Source organism: Ambystoma mexicanum, chromosome 11 (genome assembly GCF_040938575.1).
Source record: "Ambystoma mexicanum isolate Mex_15411 chromosome 11, UKY_AmexF1_1, whole genome shotgun sequence".
NCBI classification, from domain to species: domain Eukaryota; kingdom Metazoa; phylum Chordata; class Amphibia; order Caudata; family Ambystomatidae; genus Ambystoma; species Ambystoma mexicanum.
In genome coordinates this window covers 485,949,614-485,968,507 of record NC_090934.1, presented here as the reverse complement: position 1 = coordinate 485,968,507, position 18,894 = coordinate 485,949,614, and the positions used below count along the sequence as shown (strand labels likewise).

General features: G+C 49.4%; 1 protein-coding gene across 1 annotated transcript in view; it reads left to right on the top strand.

The window, feature by feature from the left end:
• The window catches only part of API5 (apoptosis inhibitor 5), a 236,957-nt gene that overhangs the window by 67,965 nt on the left and 150,098 nt on the right, over positions 1-18,894 (top strand). The window lies entirely within an intron of this gene.

Below are 18,894 nucleotides of genomic sequence, written 5' to 3'. Positions count from 1 at the left end.
CTACTAATGACCAATCAGTTGCACATTTTTCTGCTTAAAATCCCTTTCACCCCTCCACTTTCCATCTATTGACACACTTTTCTCACTTTCAAAATGCCTTGCGTGGCTTATCTTTAATGTAATCTAAATTTGGCAGTCTGGTTTTCTTAGTCTGCACTCCAAGAAAGCCACTCTCGTGCCTCACACACTCATGCCTCACACTTTCTTACTGTTATTTATTTACCTGGCTTTGCCGAGCACCCTTTTATAGTCCCACCCCTCTCCACTCTAGCAGTCACTTGTATGGCAGCCTCATTGTTCACCTCCTACCTCTGAGGCCACTTCTGGTCTGAGTTTACCATGCCTCAGTCCTAGCTTATCCTTTCTAACTGAGGTACACCCTCTGCCGAATGACCTGATCTCCTAACTACGGGTCAGCAAACATGTATTTTGCTTGCAGCACCAATGAGTGTCAATCATGATTTTTGTCTATTTAGGAATGCCAGAACCATATCCTCTAAAAGACCCTTCACGTTTTTAATGCCTTTTTAAACATTTTAATTTCATAAGCACAAATACCTCTCCTCCACTGTAAATGCTGCCCATTTCAATCTTCTGAATATCCAAGAACAAGCCCCACCTCTTGCACCTCTCGGTGCGGGCACTACTCATTATTCTTGTCCTTAGCAGCCTGACTGTTGTAATGCCTCTGCTTTGGCACGCTCCATCCAACCCCCCCTCTCCCCCACCCCATTCTCAGTTCGAACCTCAGTGCTCTGTCTATACATCTTTGTTTGTTGACAACCTTACATTATGGCCTTGTGCAAATTATGTATTCTCCTTTCCCTTTTCCTGTATTTGCTTCGAAAATCTGCTTTTTGAAGATTAAAAATACTGATGTTATGATTTTTAAACATGGACAAAGTTTCAGGGGCTTTTGTTGGTACCAACTTAAATTTTAACCATGTGCCTAGTATCTATTACAATTTCAAATTGGTGTCGCTGGTGTGGGCAAAAAAGAGGTACTAACCCCAACCTCTCGGACTGACAATGAATTGGCTCGGCACATACTAGAAAAAACCTGCGCCACACTTGTATAGGTAAACTGGTTTGTATTTTTACAGTCTGGTTGGTGTAAAAAGAATAACCATCGGTGCCCTTTAGGATAACACGGGTTTCAACACATCAGTGTCCTTTTCAAATCAGGACTCATACAAACTACATTTCTTATTACATGTTTGAATCCAAAACATTTGTAGATACCAAAGAAAAGTAATAATAATAATATCAACACATCAATGCTGTTAATTGTAGAATTACAGACATTGAGGAGGGGTGAAAGGGGTAGAGGGTGTAAGGTTGTGGGGAGGGACAAATATAAACAGAACAAAAAATAAAATATAAATAAATAAAAAATATAAAACAAGACACACAGCATCCGTTTTGCAATTCCAATGTCTCTAGGTCACAGTATTGTATAGATACTTGTTGATCAACATTATTGCCCAGGCAGGGTCTTACCTAAATTCCATATCACTTGTTTCAATCTGAGTAGCTATTAGTTCACGGGTTAAATCCCCCTGGGAAATGAATTTGTGAAGATCATTTGTCAATGGCTCAAACTTTTAAAGCATGTGTTAATATTTTGGGAGCGTGTTGGTCTTTCCCTCTGTAGTGCACATTATGTAGAGTGCCAACATTTTACTCCTTTACGTTTGTTCTAAGGATTAATTTCGTATCGGTATTGCAGATTGATATATTGTACATATGTTATTTCATTCTCCCTGAAAAAACGCCATACAAATTATATCGGGTTCTCTGTAAACAAATTGCAGAGCAAGGGGATAGCCTGAAAAAGATAAAGTACTCGAGGGAGGATCACCATTCTAAGGACTGCCCCTCTACCCAACCAGGAGATGGGCAGGGCTCCCCATTTCCGTAAATCTTTTTTAATTGCTAGGAGAATCGGCTTATAATTTGCTCCGTACCAGTCCGCCAATGAGTGGGTTATCTTTACTCCCAAATACTGCAACCCAGATTGGCTCCACTTGAACGGGGACATCTTCCTCGCTTCTTGCACCCCCAGAGACAAATTACTCAATTCCGACTTTTGGAAGTTAACACGCAAGCCTGAGATTTCGCTGAAGGTGGTTAGTAGTGCTATGCATGCTTTAAGGGACTCCTTTGGGTTAGTTAGTGTGAGCAACATATCATCGGCGAAGGCCGCTACTTTGTGTTGGCTCCCTCCGAAAGGAATACCCCTAATATCTTCTGCCTGACGGAGTGGCTCCAGATAGCATAAAGTAACGGGGAGAGGGGGTACACTCCTGTTACGTCCCCCTCTGGAGCCTAAAAGACTGGGACATCTCCCCCATTAACCAGAATGCGTGACGTGGGGTTCTTCTAATTAGTAGCGACCAGGTTTATGAATCCCTCCCCTAGCCCCATTCTCCCCATCACCAGAAACAAGAACGACCACTCCACCCGGTCAAATGCCTTTTAGGCATCAAGTGCTAAAAGGACCGCTGGAGTGGCCGTTTTACGAGATTTCTCCACCAGGTGAGCGACCCTCCTTATGTTGTCTGCAGTTTGCCATCCCATCACAAAGCCCGACTGATCTTGGTGAATTAGCGAAGGTAGGTGATTTTCCAGGCGCCTTGCCAAGAATTTCACCTCTGTGTTGATGAGGACAATGGGACGATAGGGGGGGGGGGCATTCCTCCAGATCTTTTCCTGCTTTATGAATAAGAGTAATTTTAGACTCTTCCATCGTCGGGGTGATTCCGCCTTCGGCGCCGAATGAATTAAATAGCTGCGTTAAATGCGGGACCAAAAGATGGGGGAACACTTTGTAGAAGGAAGCGGGATAGCCGTCGGCCCCAGGAGCCTTATTTCAGGGAAGGGATACTATTGTTGCCCTCACCTCGTCCTCTGTAATGGGTCGGCCCAGCTCCTCACCCTCCTCTCTGGACAGTTGCGGGAGTGGTAAGTTCCTTAAGAACTCTTTCTGTGCGAGTGGGACTGGGTGTTGGGAAGAGTAAAGGGTTTCGTAGAACTCCACCAACCTCCCCTTGATCTCATCAGCTCAGGTTAGCCTCCTACCCCCTGATCTTTAATAGCCGTTATTACTTTCTGTTCCCTCTGACCCCTCAGGAGGCGGGCTAGAAATGAGCCTGCCTTATTGGCCTTAGCTTCTTCCGCCTTCTTGGTTCTTAGGATCCCGAGCTGGCCCTCCGCAAGCCTGTACTCCCTATATACTTTCCTCGTGGGGGTTTCCCGCATCCGGGTTCTAGCAGCCTCGACCTCCCTCCCTCTCGAGCGGAGCCTCCAGACCCCTTAACGTTTTATTTCTCTCCGCCTTAAATGCAATGAGTTCCCCCCTTCAGAGTAGCCTTAAAGACGTCCCATCTTGTGCTCAGACTCATGTCAGTGCAGGTGTTCCTTAGGAAAAAAATCCTTAATCCTGCCCTCCAGCTCCTTACTTATCACAGGATACCTGGGACGCTCCCCCGGGAATTTCCAGCCCCACGCCCCCAGCCTTTGCCTTCCAAGCCTCAGATTCATTTGCACAACCTTATGATCGGCTATTCCCAGAGGGCCCGCCTCCACAGCCTCTACCGCTCCTATTAGACTGGCAGATACCCAAATAGAATCGATACGGTACTGGGTCCTGTGAACATCCGAAAGGAAGGTAAAACCTTCCTCGTCTCCCCGTAGCACCTGCCAAACATCCCGCAAACCGGCCTCTTCCCAGCTCTCACTCAATTGAGGAGAGGCTACGACCCCCCTCCCCCCCTCCCACTTTTGTGACGGGAACGGACCCGACTCCTATCCCAAGCCAAATTAAAATCCCCCCCATCAGAACCACTTGACCCCTCGCGAAATTCTCCAGGACACTCAAAGTATCTCGCAGGAACTGATCCTGGCCCACATTGGGGGGCATATACCGACGCAATAGTGTAGCAGGAACCCATTCTCCAGCATGGGGTCTGGCATGGATTCACATGCTCATGAATATTCCCTGATTGTCAGGCTGGGAATCCTTGGTAAAGAAAAAAATCAGTATCCGTTTCGTTTCTGATCTCTTTCTTAGTAGTAACCAATCACTGATCTCTGGGTCATACTGCCCCAGCCAATGACTGCCCTCTCCCTAAACCCCGCCTCTGGCAGCCATCCTCAGATTTTTACCACACGCTCAAGTGTTGGGAGTCCTCGTGTTTAGCTCTCGAGTTTTTTTACTCAGTTTTCACGCTTTTTCAGGAGATTTTCTCATTTTTTCAGTTTAATCGAGCCTCAAGCTCCACCGTTTCTACTTCCGATAACGGGGACCCGTTTCGGAATTCTTCTACGCCCCTCAAGAGTGAAGTTTTTGTCGCGTTTATACCTCTTGGAGGATTCCGGAAGATCTGCGGTCTACCTCAACGGACATGGCCCAGGACAAGGGAAGCTCGACGTCCGGATCCAAGCTGTTCAGGTGCTGCCCTGGATGCGGATTACAGAACGTTTTCAAGGAGGGCGAGCATTCGCAATGTCTCTACTGCCTCCATGAGGACAAGACTCAAGTTGAGAAAGACTGCGTTCTGCAAGAACCTTTCGGAACGGACCAAACACGATTGTCGTTCCCGCCTCGTCGCCTGGCTGGAGAAGGGCACAGCAGGTGAGAAGGCGAAGAAGTCTGAGCGGGCTTCTAAGTCCTGTGAGGGCGCCTGGCGACGGGGGCCCAACAGAAGGCCAAGCACCGCGGGCACCAGGAGCGCCGAAAGGTCGGGCTCTTCGGTTGCCAAGCAGGGCGCTACTTCCCCGGCATGTTCGACCACGAGCCAGCGCTCTGGTTCGGGTAAGAGGAAGTCCGAGAACCCGGGTAGGCCGCTGGAGCGGACCCAGTCGATCTTGAAGGGGAGCGAGGTGCTGACCATCCCCCCCCCCCCCCCCCCCCCCCTCTAAGGCGAAGGCCCAGGACGCACCTAAGGTGGTGAGGGCTTTGATCCACCCGGCAAAGGCCTCTACCGAAATGGTTGCTGCGACCCTGGCGAAGCCGGCTGAGACTACGCCTGTGGAAATGCCCGCCGGGCCCAGAGTATCCCTGCCACTGCGGAGGGATTCCTCTTTCCAGCCCATCGCTAAGACCCCCGTGAAGCCCCCGGCTGAAAAAGAGGGGGGAGGGGTGGTGGACATTACAGACTCGGAATCAGCCTCTGAGGAGGAACTGGTGAAACAGAGAAGGGCCTCAACGAGAGGTCCTTAGGCCTCAACGAGAGGTTCAAGAAGGCTCGATCCCAGGGGGCAGTCCCTGCTGACGTGATCGAAGATAGCGACGACTATGACGAACAGGGCCCAGTGGAACGCCCATCCCGTCCGTCGCAGCCATTGCCCGAGCCCCAAGATAGCTCGGCGGCCATTTTGTTGGCAATCCAATCCTTATGCACCGAGATAAGGACGAGATTCCCACGAAACCGACAGAGGATCCAGAACCAGGCCCGTCTGGAAGCCCTCCGAACAAGCGGAGGAGAGTCCACCCCGCTTCGCCCTTCGTGCCTGCGAGAACGGTGGACCCCTCATCCCCCACGCCGGACCGTAGCGAGGATACGGCGACGGGATACAGCAACGGGGACGGACGATGACGGCGGCCATGACACAGCAGACATCCCGTCGTCACCCCCCTGCGGGCGTCTCCAGTCGACGAAATTGGCTCTTTCCACGCCATGATAACCAGGGCATCCGAGCTCTTCCAGCTCTGCCCTGAAGAACAGAAAAAGGAGGGGTTTCTGTACCAACGATGAGAGGCCAAGCGGAAGACAGTCCTTGCGGGGCCTTTACTCGACATCTGGGAGGAGGGGCTTGCTGTCCTCAAGAACCCTTCCACGACACCAGCCAAGAGGGACAGGTACGAGAAGAAGTACCGAGTCCCCGATGCCACCCCCTTGTGCCTCAGGGCCAGCCCACGCCGGACTCAGTCGTCTCGGCAGCGGCTAAGAAGGCAGCGGGTGCGGCGGCTTCAACTTCCACCTCCCCGCCGGACAGCGAGGACAAGAAGTTGGACTCTATGGGACGACGAGTCATCTCGTCGGCAGCGACGACGATTAAGGCGGCCAATGCCTTAGCGACCGTGGCCCGCTACGACAGGGAGCTCTGGTTCAAGATGGCTCCCCTGCTAGACTTCCTGCCTGATAACAAAAGGGCAGAGGCCCTAGAAATTCTGCAGGAAGGCGAGGTGGCATCAGAGTTTGCCTCGGACATCGAGGATGGCTCAAGGCGACACACTTTCGCCAAGACGTCCAGACCAGGGTGGTGGACATGCCGTTGGACGGCAACAACCTTTTTGGTAAGGCGGGTGATGAGTCCCTACAGGCCATAAAGGCCGACTCGGAAATGGCCCGGCCCCTGGGGGTGCTTCAACAGTGGCGGCCATTTCGGAGCTCCGGAGGCAGAGGGGGTGCCTCCAAAGGATCCAGCGGTGGCTCCTCCACTTAACGCCAGGCGGCCCGCTCCTCTTCTCAGGAGGCCTACAGAGGTCGCGGCAAGCAAGGGGGTTCCTGCCGCCGTCACCAAGGCGGCAAGGCCGCCTCCAAGCAAAACTGACCCGGCCGGGTTGTCGGGCCCCCACTGAAGCACCCCGGTGGGAGGCCGGCTGACGAAGTTTGTCAGCGTGTGGGAGTCCATCTCCACCGAACGTTGGGTGTTGGACACCCTGGCCAACGGGCACTCGCTGGAATTCCAAAAGAAGTGCCCTCGCATTCCTCCCGTGGCCGGGAAGGAGAATCGTGTCCCTCAACTACTGTCGGAGGTAAAGGCGATGCTCAAGAAAGGTGCCATCAAGCTCTTCCCCAGAGGGCTCCGGGGCTCCGGAGTGTACTCAAGGTACTTCCTCGTCAAGAAGAAGACGGGCGGTTGGCGCCCCTTCCTGGACCTGCGTCGCTTAAACAAGTACATCAAAGCGCAGAAATTCAGGATGGTCACCCTCCAGCACATGCTGGGACAGCTGGAGGAAGGCGACTGCCTATCGTCTTTGGACCTGGAGGATGCTTACTTCCACATCCCTATTCTAAAAAGGCACAGGAAGTTCCTCAGGTTCGTGGTTCAGGGACGCCACTACCAATTCAGGGCCCTGCCGTTCGGATTAAAATCGGCACCCAGGGTTTTCACCAAGTGCCTGGCACCAGTGGCGGCGCGTCTGCAGGGGATCCACGTTTACCCCTACCTGGACGATTGGCTAAGCCGGGCAAGGACAAGGGAACTCGCCGTCGAACACACGGCGAGGACCGTCCGGTTGCTCAGAGCTGGGGTTCGCCATCAACTACCCCCAAATCCCACCTGATTCCATCGCAGATGGAACTGTTTCTGGGAGCGAAGCTCGATACAGTGGGGCAATTGGCCTCCCCTTCAGAGGAGAGGACCAAGACCATCCTGGGCAAGGTGCGGCACCTGCTAGCCACGGACGTGGCCAGTGTGAGGTCCATCAAGAACCTCCTCTGGATGATGTCCTCATGCATCTACCTGGTACCCCTTTGCAGACTTCGGATGCGTCCGCTACAGGAGTTTCTCGACGCCCGCTGGCTCCAAGCGAGGGGCTGTTTCGAGGACAGGATCCCTCTCGACGAGGAGTTCCGCCGGGCGATCTTATGGTGGGGCATCCGTGCTCACCTCACGACAGGCACGAAATTTCAAATCCCGGCATTTCAGGAGACGGTGACAAGACTCCTCTCTGGAGGGTTGGGGGAGCCCACACCGGAGACCTCCACGCAAGAGGCCTTTGGCTCCCAGAGGAGAGGTCTCTCCACATCAACTTTCTGGAGCTCCGAGCAGTGTTCTGGGCTCTCAAGTTGTTCGTTCCGTCCCTCAAGGGCAAAGTGGTGAGGATCTTCACCGACAACACCACCACCATGTTCTATATACGGAAGCAAGGAGGCACCAGTTCCCCAGCCCTATGCAAGGAGGCCCAGGATCTGTGGCACTGGGCCGTCGCCCAGGGGATGTTTCTGGTTCCCTTCCACCTGGTAAGAATAACAAACACCATTGTGGACTCACTCAGCAGGGAGCTGCGCTCGTGCAACGAGTGGGAACTGCGCCAGGACCAAGTGGATCGACTCTTCCATCGATGGGGCAAACCCCAGATCGACCTGTTCGCGACGGCGACAAACTCAAGTGCCAGAGGTTCGCCAGCAGGTTCCCACAGCCGAGGAGCATGGGAGATGCTTTCTCGTTCCCTTGGGACGGCCTGTTTCTATACGCGTTCCCTCTGTTGCCGTTGCTGCTCCGCCTCATCAACCAGCTCAAGAAGTCCAGGTGCAGGATGATCCTCGTCGCACCGGCGTGGCTGAGGCGGATCTGGTTCCCGGATCTTCTGGACTTGTCAACATCCCCACCAGTCAAGCTGCCGGCTGACGCGCATCTTCTCTCCAGAGAAGGAGGCACCATTCTCCATCACGACCCAAAGTCGCTGAACTTGCCAGCCTGGCTCCTGCAGCAATAGAGTTTGGAGGGTACGATATCCCGGCTGATTGCAGAGAGGTTCTTGCAAAGGCCAGGGCGTCCTCGACTCAAGTGTTATGGTCATAAGTGGAAGAGGTTCTCTGTCTGGTGCCGTGCCCAGAAGATTAACCCTCTCCGGATTACGGCCCCTCAAGTGCTGCCGTACCTACTGTTGCTGGCCAAAGCTGGACTGGCTCACGCCTCCATAAAAATACATCTGGCTGCCGTAGTCCCAATACACCCTTTATAACCTATTCGCAAAGCCACTCTTCGACAAACTGGATTTGCTCGGCATAGCCTACACAAACTATGCCGACGATACGCAAGTCGTTCTCCCTCTCACTGGCTCATACGACCAAGACGCAGCAGCCCTCCTTCAAATCAACACTATTATCCAAACTTGGATGGCAGCTAATTGTCTCTGCTTAAATGGGGACACAAGAGAGATCATCCTCCTATTTCCCAAGGAGATACTGCCCAAACGTTACCAAAAATGACAACTTTACCATCAACAACACCAAAATACCTGTCTCCACCTCCATAAAGATCCTAGGAGTCTTGACTCGACCCGCTCAATGACTCGTCAGGTCAGCGCCATTGCCTCTGCCTACACCACCAAACTTATAAATGCCATAAAACCGTTTGACCACCCAAAAATGCCTTTCCATCGCCCATGCCACAATAGGAGCAAAACTGGATTAAATAGTACAAAACGCGCTCCGCATCCCCCAAAAGAGACCACATCACGCAGGCCAGGCGAGCCGCACACTGGCTCCCAGTCGAGGAAAGGATCAACTTAAAGATCCTCGCCCTAACGCACAAATGCATCAATCTCACTGCTCCATCCTACTTTGCAGAAACCATTACCAGAGACCCCTCCACACGCCCCAAAAGAAATTGCCACGCCAACCAACTTCGCGTCCCCCCCAATCAAAAGAGCAAACGCGGGAGGCATGTTTTCCTCACATAGCACCCAAACTATGGAATGCTTTACCCAATGCACTCGGAGCTGAACCTTCCTTATCCACCTTTCGCAAAACAGATAAAACCACTTTGTTCAATTAGCCTCCATCACCCTTCCCCCTCCCACCTTGCCACCCTAGGCAAGTTCCTACCCTTTCCTCTACACAATAAGTTTTTCTGCATACTCTGCAACCACTAAGCTATATGTATCCTCTGTAACGGCGCCAAGATGCCTAAGGGTTGCTGCATGCTTTATAAATGCAAATAAATACTTTGAAATTCTATGGACTCAAGTGGAAGAGATTTGATGTTGGCTGCCGCTCCCAGAAGATTGACCCTCAGAGGGTCATGGCCCCTCGGATACTTCCATATTTGCTGTCATTGGCCAAATCTGGGCTGACTCACGCCTCCAAGGTTCATCTGGCGGCTATCTCTCGCTGCACCAGATCTCCAGGACGACCTTCCTTGAAGACTGGTTGGTCAAGGAATTCGTCAAGGGACTATTCTGCTCGTTCCCGCTGGCGAAGGCTCGAGCCGCAGCGCGGGAGCTCAATGTACTTCTTACTAGGCTCATGGGACCCCCGTTTGAGCCTATGCCTTCTGTTCCACTCATTTCGGTTGTGGAAAACCGATTTTTCTCATGGCCATCACCTCTGCACAACGAGTGGGTGAGATCTAGGCCCTCTCCTGTAAACCACCTTACTTGAATTTCCACGAGACAAGGGTGGTGCTACAGACGCACCCCTCCTTCATGCCCAAGGTGCCGTCTTGACTTTCATCTAAACAAGCCCTTGGTGTTAACTGTGTTTTTTCCGACTCCCTCGTCGCCAGCTGAAATGACTTTGCACTCGTTGGATGTGGCTAGAGCACTGAAGATTTATGTGGCCCGCATGAAGAGTTTCCGGGAAACCTCTCAGCTCTTTGTGAACTTTGGTCCTGTGAACCATGGGAAGGCACTGTCCAAGGCTTCCATTTCCAGGTGGCTCTCTGGCTGCATCACCTACTGTCACCGGTTGCAAACCGACCACTGCCTGACCGTCTGAGTGCCCACTCCACCAGGGCGATCACTGCTAAAACGGCGTTCCTGTCTGGTGTGCCCCTGCTGGATATCTGCAGGGCTGCTGTGGAGGTCAACTTACACCTTCACGCAATTATACTGCGTCGACAGGGATTCCAGCGAGTAGTCCAGAGTCGGGCAAGCAGTGCTGCACAACCTGTTCGCTTGAAGGTGACCCTGAAGAGGAGGTAAGAGATGCTTATGTTGAACCTTGCCACCTCCTGTGGTTGTGAATGTGTACTGCTATGTATTCTTGGTTCTTGACCATGTAGTCATTCCTCATGACCATGTGAATCAATGCCAGACCACATGCTGGAGAAGGAACAAGTTAGTTACCTGTAACTGTTCTCCAGCATGGGTCTGGCTTGGATTCATTTGCGAACCCTCCCGCCTACTCCTCTGCGGCTCTTCTCTTGGTCCTACTGCCACTTTACGTGCTACCAAATCTGAAGCTGGCTGCCTGAGGGGCAATCATTGGCTGGGGGCAGTATGCCCTAGAGCCCAGTAATTGGCTGTTAGGGGAAAGACAGTTCAGAAAGGAAACTGATTTTGTTTTCTTTATTGCGGATTGGCTGGAAATATTCATGAGCATGTGAATCCATGTCAGGCCTTTGCTGGAGAACAACAGTTACAGGTAAGTAAAGTATATGTCCCTTATTATGTGATTTCTGCAAAGAGCCACAGTACAACTGATGGGGTCTACTACCCTGGTATTACTGAAAGTAATCTAGAAGTAACTTCCCTAGAACTCCTGTTAGGTGTTCCAAATAAGGTTCTATGCTTTGGTCTGCGTACATTCAAGCATAGTGTTGTGGTTTTTATAATCGTCGGTATATACAATGTGATAGTACTTATTGCCCCCGAAATTTATCCTTGCGAATTGTATTTAGAGAAACCATTTATTTTTACAATACATTGTTTTTCAGTGTGTTTTTTTTTTACCATTTGTACTATTTCTTTGTACTGATTCTACAACCCGCTCTCCCTCCTAAAATGAGGCTGGCTGACCTGTCTACGCTACCCTGAACTCAGGTGGTACAGCCTTATACGAAGAGTGGTTCTTGTATTGCCTCAGTTGAATGGTTTTACTAAGCCCTCGGTTTGACTTAGGACAAACTGTCCTAAATGTTCCTATCCATCATTGAGTAGCTTAAGGCCCCTCTAGAAATAATTAGTTATTTTTAAGAACACAGCTCAGAGCTAGTAAAGTAATGGTGGTGTAACTGTATCCATTCATAATAGAAGAAAGTTGCATATGCTTCTCAATGTCCTTCTACCAAGTGTTAGTATAACTAGGTGATTCTGAAACTGAACACTTTTTATTGTGCATTTGTATAGCACCTTGTATACCATTGATATGACCTCAAAGCGGTGTGGGTTGAATGCCCCGGGGACTGTAGTCCAGGTCAGTGGAGAAAGTAGGGTAGTAGATGGTGCTTGTGTGCACTCAGTATGTGTGCAGCCAGTGCGGTTTATGTGGTGTGGAACTGTACTAATGCTAGGTGTGGTGCAGTGGTTGTGAGGTCAGTAGAATGTGTGCAGCAAGCCAGTTGACCTCAGAATTTGTATTCTGGCGGTTGTGGAGCTTGTGTGAAATTGTGTGCAGCTTGGTCGAGATCTTTTTTTGTTTTTGGGTATAGCTGTGTTGAAAAGACTGTTGTGTTCATGGAGGTGTGTAGGTATATGTGCAGCTAGGTTGAAATTTATTGAGGGGTATAGCTGCATTCTGTTGGTGTGGAGGAGATAGTGAGCATATCTGCGTGAGTGTCTGTGCGGATTGGTGGGAGAACCCGATTTCAGATTACCTTCCAGTGCCCACTGAGCTGATTGTATCTATTCTAAGGGGTTGGAGCATTGGTTTTGCTGGGAGGGATTCTCAGTCTCGCTCAGTGTTTTTTTCTGATAACCAGGCTTGAGTTTTTTTACCTGTTTTGCAGTGTCATCGTTGTTGTGGCCCTATTCCTAATTATTATTGGGTTAAGTGAATTGCAGGTCTATGGTCCTCCCTATGTCTCATTGAGTCTGTGTTAGGCACGATTGTATGTGGAACCCTTTGGGTGCACTACAACAACCCTGACCTCCTGGCAATAGAACCCCAACCTTTGGTATAGGTCTCTACTGCGCAGGTTGGTAGCTTAATGAGCAGCCAGGCTTATCTCAAGAGGGGTCAATGTGAGCAGTAGGAGAGTTGCACAGAGATTCAGTGACAAGCATTCAAATGAACTCTTGAACAAGGCTTCTTGATTAAACAATTATTAATTTAACAGTCAGTTTGAGTACGCCTTCTTCAGAAGGGGCAATATAATACATAAATACACTCCAAAATACACACTTAATTTCGCTAAATCAGCAAGTACCTATTTGGGATGGCACACACTTCCTACACCCTCAGGTGACTTAAATAGCTAGCACACTGTGCACATTAATATATCACTGTTACATTTAGAGCAATACTTGGGGAGTATGTCAAAGGGTAATTAGAGCACAAGAGATCACACAAATACACAAGATCACACAAATATTCGGAAGCAGGTAAGTACTTTTGATAACCTGCAATGCAAAGTTAACACCTTCCTGGAAGGAGGACAAAAAGCCAAGCCAGAGGGAAGAAGAGTCCTTCAGGGAGCCAGGCCAAAGTCAATTGGACAAAAGTCTAGTTGAGTTGAAGCAACTTTTGCAGGTAGGTAAACGTCTTTCACAATTTGTAGAATTCTTTGTAGAAAAGAAGAAATCAAATTAGGGCCACAAGCAGATTAGGCTTGTGAGATAAAGAAGCTGTTAGCAACTCTACAGAAGCAACCAAGAAAAGTCTCCACTGAGAACAAGTGAGGCTACTCAAGAGGTAAGTTCTTAGACTTTACAGTACCTTTTGGTTAGAAGAAATGGTTCCAGTTGGCTTCGGTTCCTGTGCACCTCTGTAGATCCCATGTTCCTGGGCCTCCGTCGTGGGGACATGGACGACGTCTGGAGGACTGCTGCACTGCAACGGGACGGTCGGCAACGGAAAAGGACCAACTTCTATTCAGTGCCGCTTCACGGTTTCAGCTCCTCGTGTCTCAGCAAATAGCATCACCGGACTCTTGGCTGTTGAGATGGACTTCCCTTGCATCTGGGGTCTAGAACTCTGAGGTGGCTCAGTCAGTCCTGCTTCAGGGAAGTCTGGAGGATCTTCCTGGCGCTTAGGTCCGACTTGAAAGCAACACATACAATCTGGTGTTCCTCTCCCTGGCTCTTCGGTTCCAGCAGCGACTGCAGTGGAAATACTACCAGCTTTGAGAGGATGTCCAGACTAGCTTACTGTTGGAGTTGATTGGTCCTACCAACTCGAGTGGAGAAGTCCTTGCAGGGCTTCTCTAGTCGAGGCAAATTCAGAGCATCAGCACAGGAGCAGGGCTTCACCGGGCAAGCCAACGGTCCAAGAGTTGCAGCTTCCAAGTTCTTCGGATTCCTTCGTCCAGTGGTCGACTCTGCCTTCCAAGCCAAAACGCCTCACCTTTTATGCAGGTTTTTCATTCCAGCCTAGCTGCCAGTCGAACAGTAGGGTGGCTGTCCTTGCCGGCTAATCACCTTTGTGTGCAATCCTGTAACCATTATTATTAAGCCCAGGGAGTTTCGGGCACCTTGCCCCCGCCAGACATGCTGGAGCCAGAGGCTGGCTTCACTCATGAACCCCGCCAAAGACAACCAACAAAGGGACCGAGCCTGGCTTGGCGTGCAGAATAAATCTCAAGGACCTTTTTACAAAGAAATGGTGAAAAAAGACTGGTCCATTTTGACAGACATGGCACCTTGGGTGCTTTACTGCAGCTGCGAACACAGCACGCGGTAAATGCATACCACGGTAGTTAAAAGTAAACCACTGCCAAAAGCCATTCATCGAGGAAAGGGTAACCTAAAAATGGTACATGAGGAACTAGACAAAGAGGATACTAAGTAACCCCTCCAGCACCCTATTGTAAGATAGTGTGTGCTGGGTCTAGAAAGTTACAATGCAAGTAAAATCAATTTCACTTCACTGCTCTTGGAAACGGTAGTTTATCCAAGATCAGGTATTTAAACCTTTGGGAAATCTGAAGGTGCTGTGTGGTACATGTTTAGTTTAGTTTAGTTTATTATTTATAGGGCGCGCCATACCCTGGGGCATCAGGGCGCACAGGACAAGAATATGCTCAACTTAGTTACAGGTACATAATAAGTAGTAACAGTACACGGGTATCATACAATATACAATAATAACTTTAATGTGATATAGATTTGAAAATAAATTCAAACTTTACACATAATATAAATTACATACATTAACAATTAAATCGTTAGAGAAAAAAAAGACAGATCATAAAATATATCATATATCATATACAAATAAAAATCTAACAACGTATATATGAAAATATGTATGAGAATATATGTGAAATATAATAAAACATCAAACGGAGTTTCTTTAAAGTAAAATAAAATATTAAGACTTCAATTAAAACAGATCTTTGTCCGTTACATTGACGGTCAGTGCCGTAAGTACGAGCATTGCATCTCTCACCCACTGCTATCCTAACCAGAATACATAAATCAGGGTGCCATAGATGTAGGATTCCAGAAAATAAGGGTGCCTTAAATGTGGCATACCTAACCAGTCCATACAACACCGGCAATCTTTAGCCCACCGTAATCGGACGATTCAGATCAGAGTAAAGGACCCAGGTGTTTTTCAATCTGTTGCCACACATTGTACAATGCAATAAACAGGTGCATATTGCTGGTATTGGTGCAATAGCGCCAGAAAGAGGTTCCACGTATGTTAAGCGGGTCGTGTACAAATTCCCTAAGATATTTGAGTATTGACTGTTCCAACATCATACACTCTGTTAACAAATGCTTAGCTGTTTCCACACATTCAGGGTATTTACATACACGGCAAACTCGCTCACTAGTAGGAATTTTTTCTCTGACTCCTGTGTTGTGCAGGGTTGGTAGTTGCTCCAATCGGAACAAAATAATGAACCGTCTAAGCCTTTTGGTGGGGCAGAGATATAGATATGCTTGTGGTTGCATTAAGGTATATAATCTATATTTAATAAAATGGTAGGAGTTTAGGCTGCTTAAGTGTGAGAAATTCTCTAGCCAGTCCCACAAATCCACCTTTTTACCAAGTGCTAATAGCACCTCCTTAGAGACTGTTTCTCCTCTAAGCGTCCAGCCTATGTTTGCAAGGAATTCGGTCATATCTTTCAGAAGGGGGGAAGTGGAATGTTTTTTGCTCACTTCTTGATGGATCACAACCAATAATTGGTTGGAAGTGCCGCCCTTCATTTTAAGATAGAATCCTGCTCTCCTCTTGAGTACTAATGCTTTAAGTGAGGGCAGGCCCAGTTCAAGCCTAATCAAGGCCATACGGACACTCGGGAGGTAAACCGAATATCCGGCGCCAGAATTTGCCCTCGATCACTTGCAGCCAGGCAAGGTCAGAAGAGAGAAGAGTCTCCAGGCCATAGATAATCATGGGCGCGAACACTTGTATATATAGATGTCTTGTCCCCACAAGGTAAAGCCACCCTGCTTATTTGTGAAAGATGATATTAATGCTATTACTTGCATAGCCCTGGTTATACGCCCTTGCCTGCACAAGGAGTAGTCGCCCGTGGCTCAATATCTACTCCAAGATATCTATAGGATGGAGCATAGAGTATGTGTTTGTTGTATACCCATAGGTTCACTCTGGAAGCTCTTCTCCTGGTAAATCTGAGTACCTTTTTTTTATCTAAATTTATAGACAAGCCGTTATTCTTAGCGTAATCCCACAAAGTGACCGCCGAACGCCTCAGTCCGGCTATGGTATTGTCAAATATGACCAGGTCATCAGCGTATGCTAAGACACTACAGGGAACCTCACCGATTTTTGGAGGGCAATTATTTGTCTCAGCCAATGCTGCAGGGATGTCGTAAACATATAGATTGTAAATGAGGGGTGCAGTTGCGCATCCCTGCTTTACCCCCCTATTCTGGGTCACCTGTTTAGTCATACTGCCTTCCTGATTTATGTTGTGGTGTAATTGTCTAAGGTAATATAAGAGACCAGGCGGACAACCCATTTTTTCCAACTTCATCCATAACCTTGCTCTAGGTATAGTGTCGAAAGCAGCCCTAAAATCTATATATAGCGCATATAGCGGGGGCTGTCCTTTGCTAAGTGCACGTGTGCGAAGCATATCCATCACCCAAAGGTTGTGGGAGGTGGAATAGTCTCGCCGGAAGCCACATTGGAACCTGCTGAGGATGTTAGTTTGTACCACCCATTTCTGCAGCTCATTGAGCAATAATGCCGCAAAAAGTTTGCCAGTGATGTCCAACATAGAAAGGAGCCTATAGTTGTTGGGATCTGTGCGGCTACCTTTTTTAAACACAGGTATCAGAATGGCCGTTTGCCAAGAGCGGGGGGATAGTCCCCTGAGCTAGGATCTTCTTAAAGAGAATGGAAAAGAGGTAAGCCCAAAATGCAGGGTAATTCTTTATAACTACATTAGCCAACCCGTTAGGGCCGGGGGCTCTGGAGGCCTTAAGGGTAACCATTTTATTATAGATGGCCTCAGTAGAGACATCAAAAGGCGGGGGAAAGGGATCCTTCTCTCTTTTTTTTTTTTTTTTATAAATCTTTTTTTATTGGTTTATTGAACAAAGAACAAGAGAAAAAAGAGACGGTAGCACATTCAACGTGAGTACACAAAAGACATTAGGAGATCAAACATTGAGGTCATAGTAAATAGCAGTGCATAACATAACTAGTCTTCTGTGTGGTACCGCAGGGAGGGTGGGGTGGGGGTCGAGAATCTGCACCGCCCGCCCAGTGGCCACGTGAGGCGTCGCCGCTGGCCCTTGTTATGGCCTTAACTTTTATGTTCCCCATTTTCCCCATATTTTCTGAAATTTACGGGGGGAACCCCTTGCATTGTAAATTCGCCTCTCCAGGGAGGCGCATCTGTCCATTTCATTGGACCATCTGTCAATGGTTATCCTGTCCCCCGAGCCCCATGTGGCTGCCGTGAGTCTCTTTCCCGCACCAAGTGCCACTCCTAGAAATATTCTTTCGTGTTTATTGAGGTCCGTTTCGCCTCCTATACCTAGCAGGATAAGTTTAGGGTCTCTCGGGATTGTGGTGCCCAGTATTCCGGAGAGGCGGAGTAAACACGTGGTCCAGAACTCCTGTAGCACCCCACATTCCCACAACATGTGGTAGAAGGTACCCTCTGTTCTTTTGCATCGGGTGCATTCTGCGTTGTCGTCCCTCCCCCAAGTGGCCATTTGCGTTCTGGAATAGTAAGACCTGTGTAGGATTCGGAGCTGAATCAGCCGGAGTTTGGCGTCGATCCCAATTTCCCGTGGGGACATCAGGGCTTCCACCCACTCTTCTGTCTCCAGTCGCCCTAGGTCCTGTTCCCATTTATCCCTGAGGTTGCTGAGCTCCCCGGATCCAAAGGAGTTAATTGCCTGATAGAGGGTAGAGGTTACCTTATGTGGGATACTTTGTGGGAGTATGTTTGTTTCCAAGGGAGAGCAGGCAGGTATATCGGCCAGGTTCGGGAATTGGGTATTTGTAGCGTGCGTAAGTTGGAGGTATCTAAAGCGGTCCATGGGTAACAGCCCGTGTCTCATCTGTAGGGTTTCAAAGTCGGTCAGTCGCCCCTCCTGGACAACATCCGCCAGTGTGGAGATTCCTTTCCTCTCCCAGCATTCAAAATGGCCCATTTTTTGTATTTCGGGGAGGTGTGCATTACGCCAGAGGGGTTGGATCAGGGTTGGTCTGTCTTCCCAGCCTAAGTATCTATGTATCTCCCTCCAGACTCGCTTTATGTGGCGGGACCCGGTCGGTGCCTCTTTTAGGTTCCTAGGGCTATCGTATAGGATATGCAGAGGGGAGGGAGGGCCAATGTCTCGTGTCTCTACTCGGATGTGTGGCAGCAGCGGGTCTCCGTGTAGCCATTCATTCGCCACCCCCGCTTGTGCCGCCCAGTAGTATGTGCGGATGTTGGGCAGTCCTATACCCCCTTCCCACACAGAGTGGTAGAGCGTTTTTAGGGCAATGCGTGGCTGTTTCCCTCCCCAGAGAAGTGTGCGGAGGGTCCGGTTGATATCTGCGAATATTGTGGCCGGGATGGGGAGCGGAGCATTTTGGAGGATGTACAGAAATCTCGGGAGTGCCAGCATCTTGAAGAGTGCCGCCCTCCCGAGTAATGAAAGTGGGAGGGAGCGCCAGTGGGCGACATCGTTCTCTAGTTTTTCCATTATCGGGTGCAGGTTCAGTTTGGGGAAGTCCTCCTGTGTCCTACTAATTCTTATGCCTAGGTAGGTGAAGCCCAGAATGGAAACGGAGTAAGGACAGGGATCTGGGATCGCGTCCTCTCCTCCCTGTACCGGGAAGTAGATTGTTTTCTGTG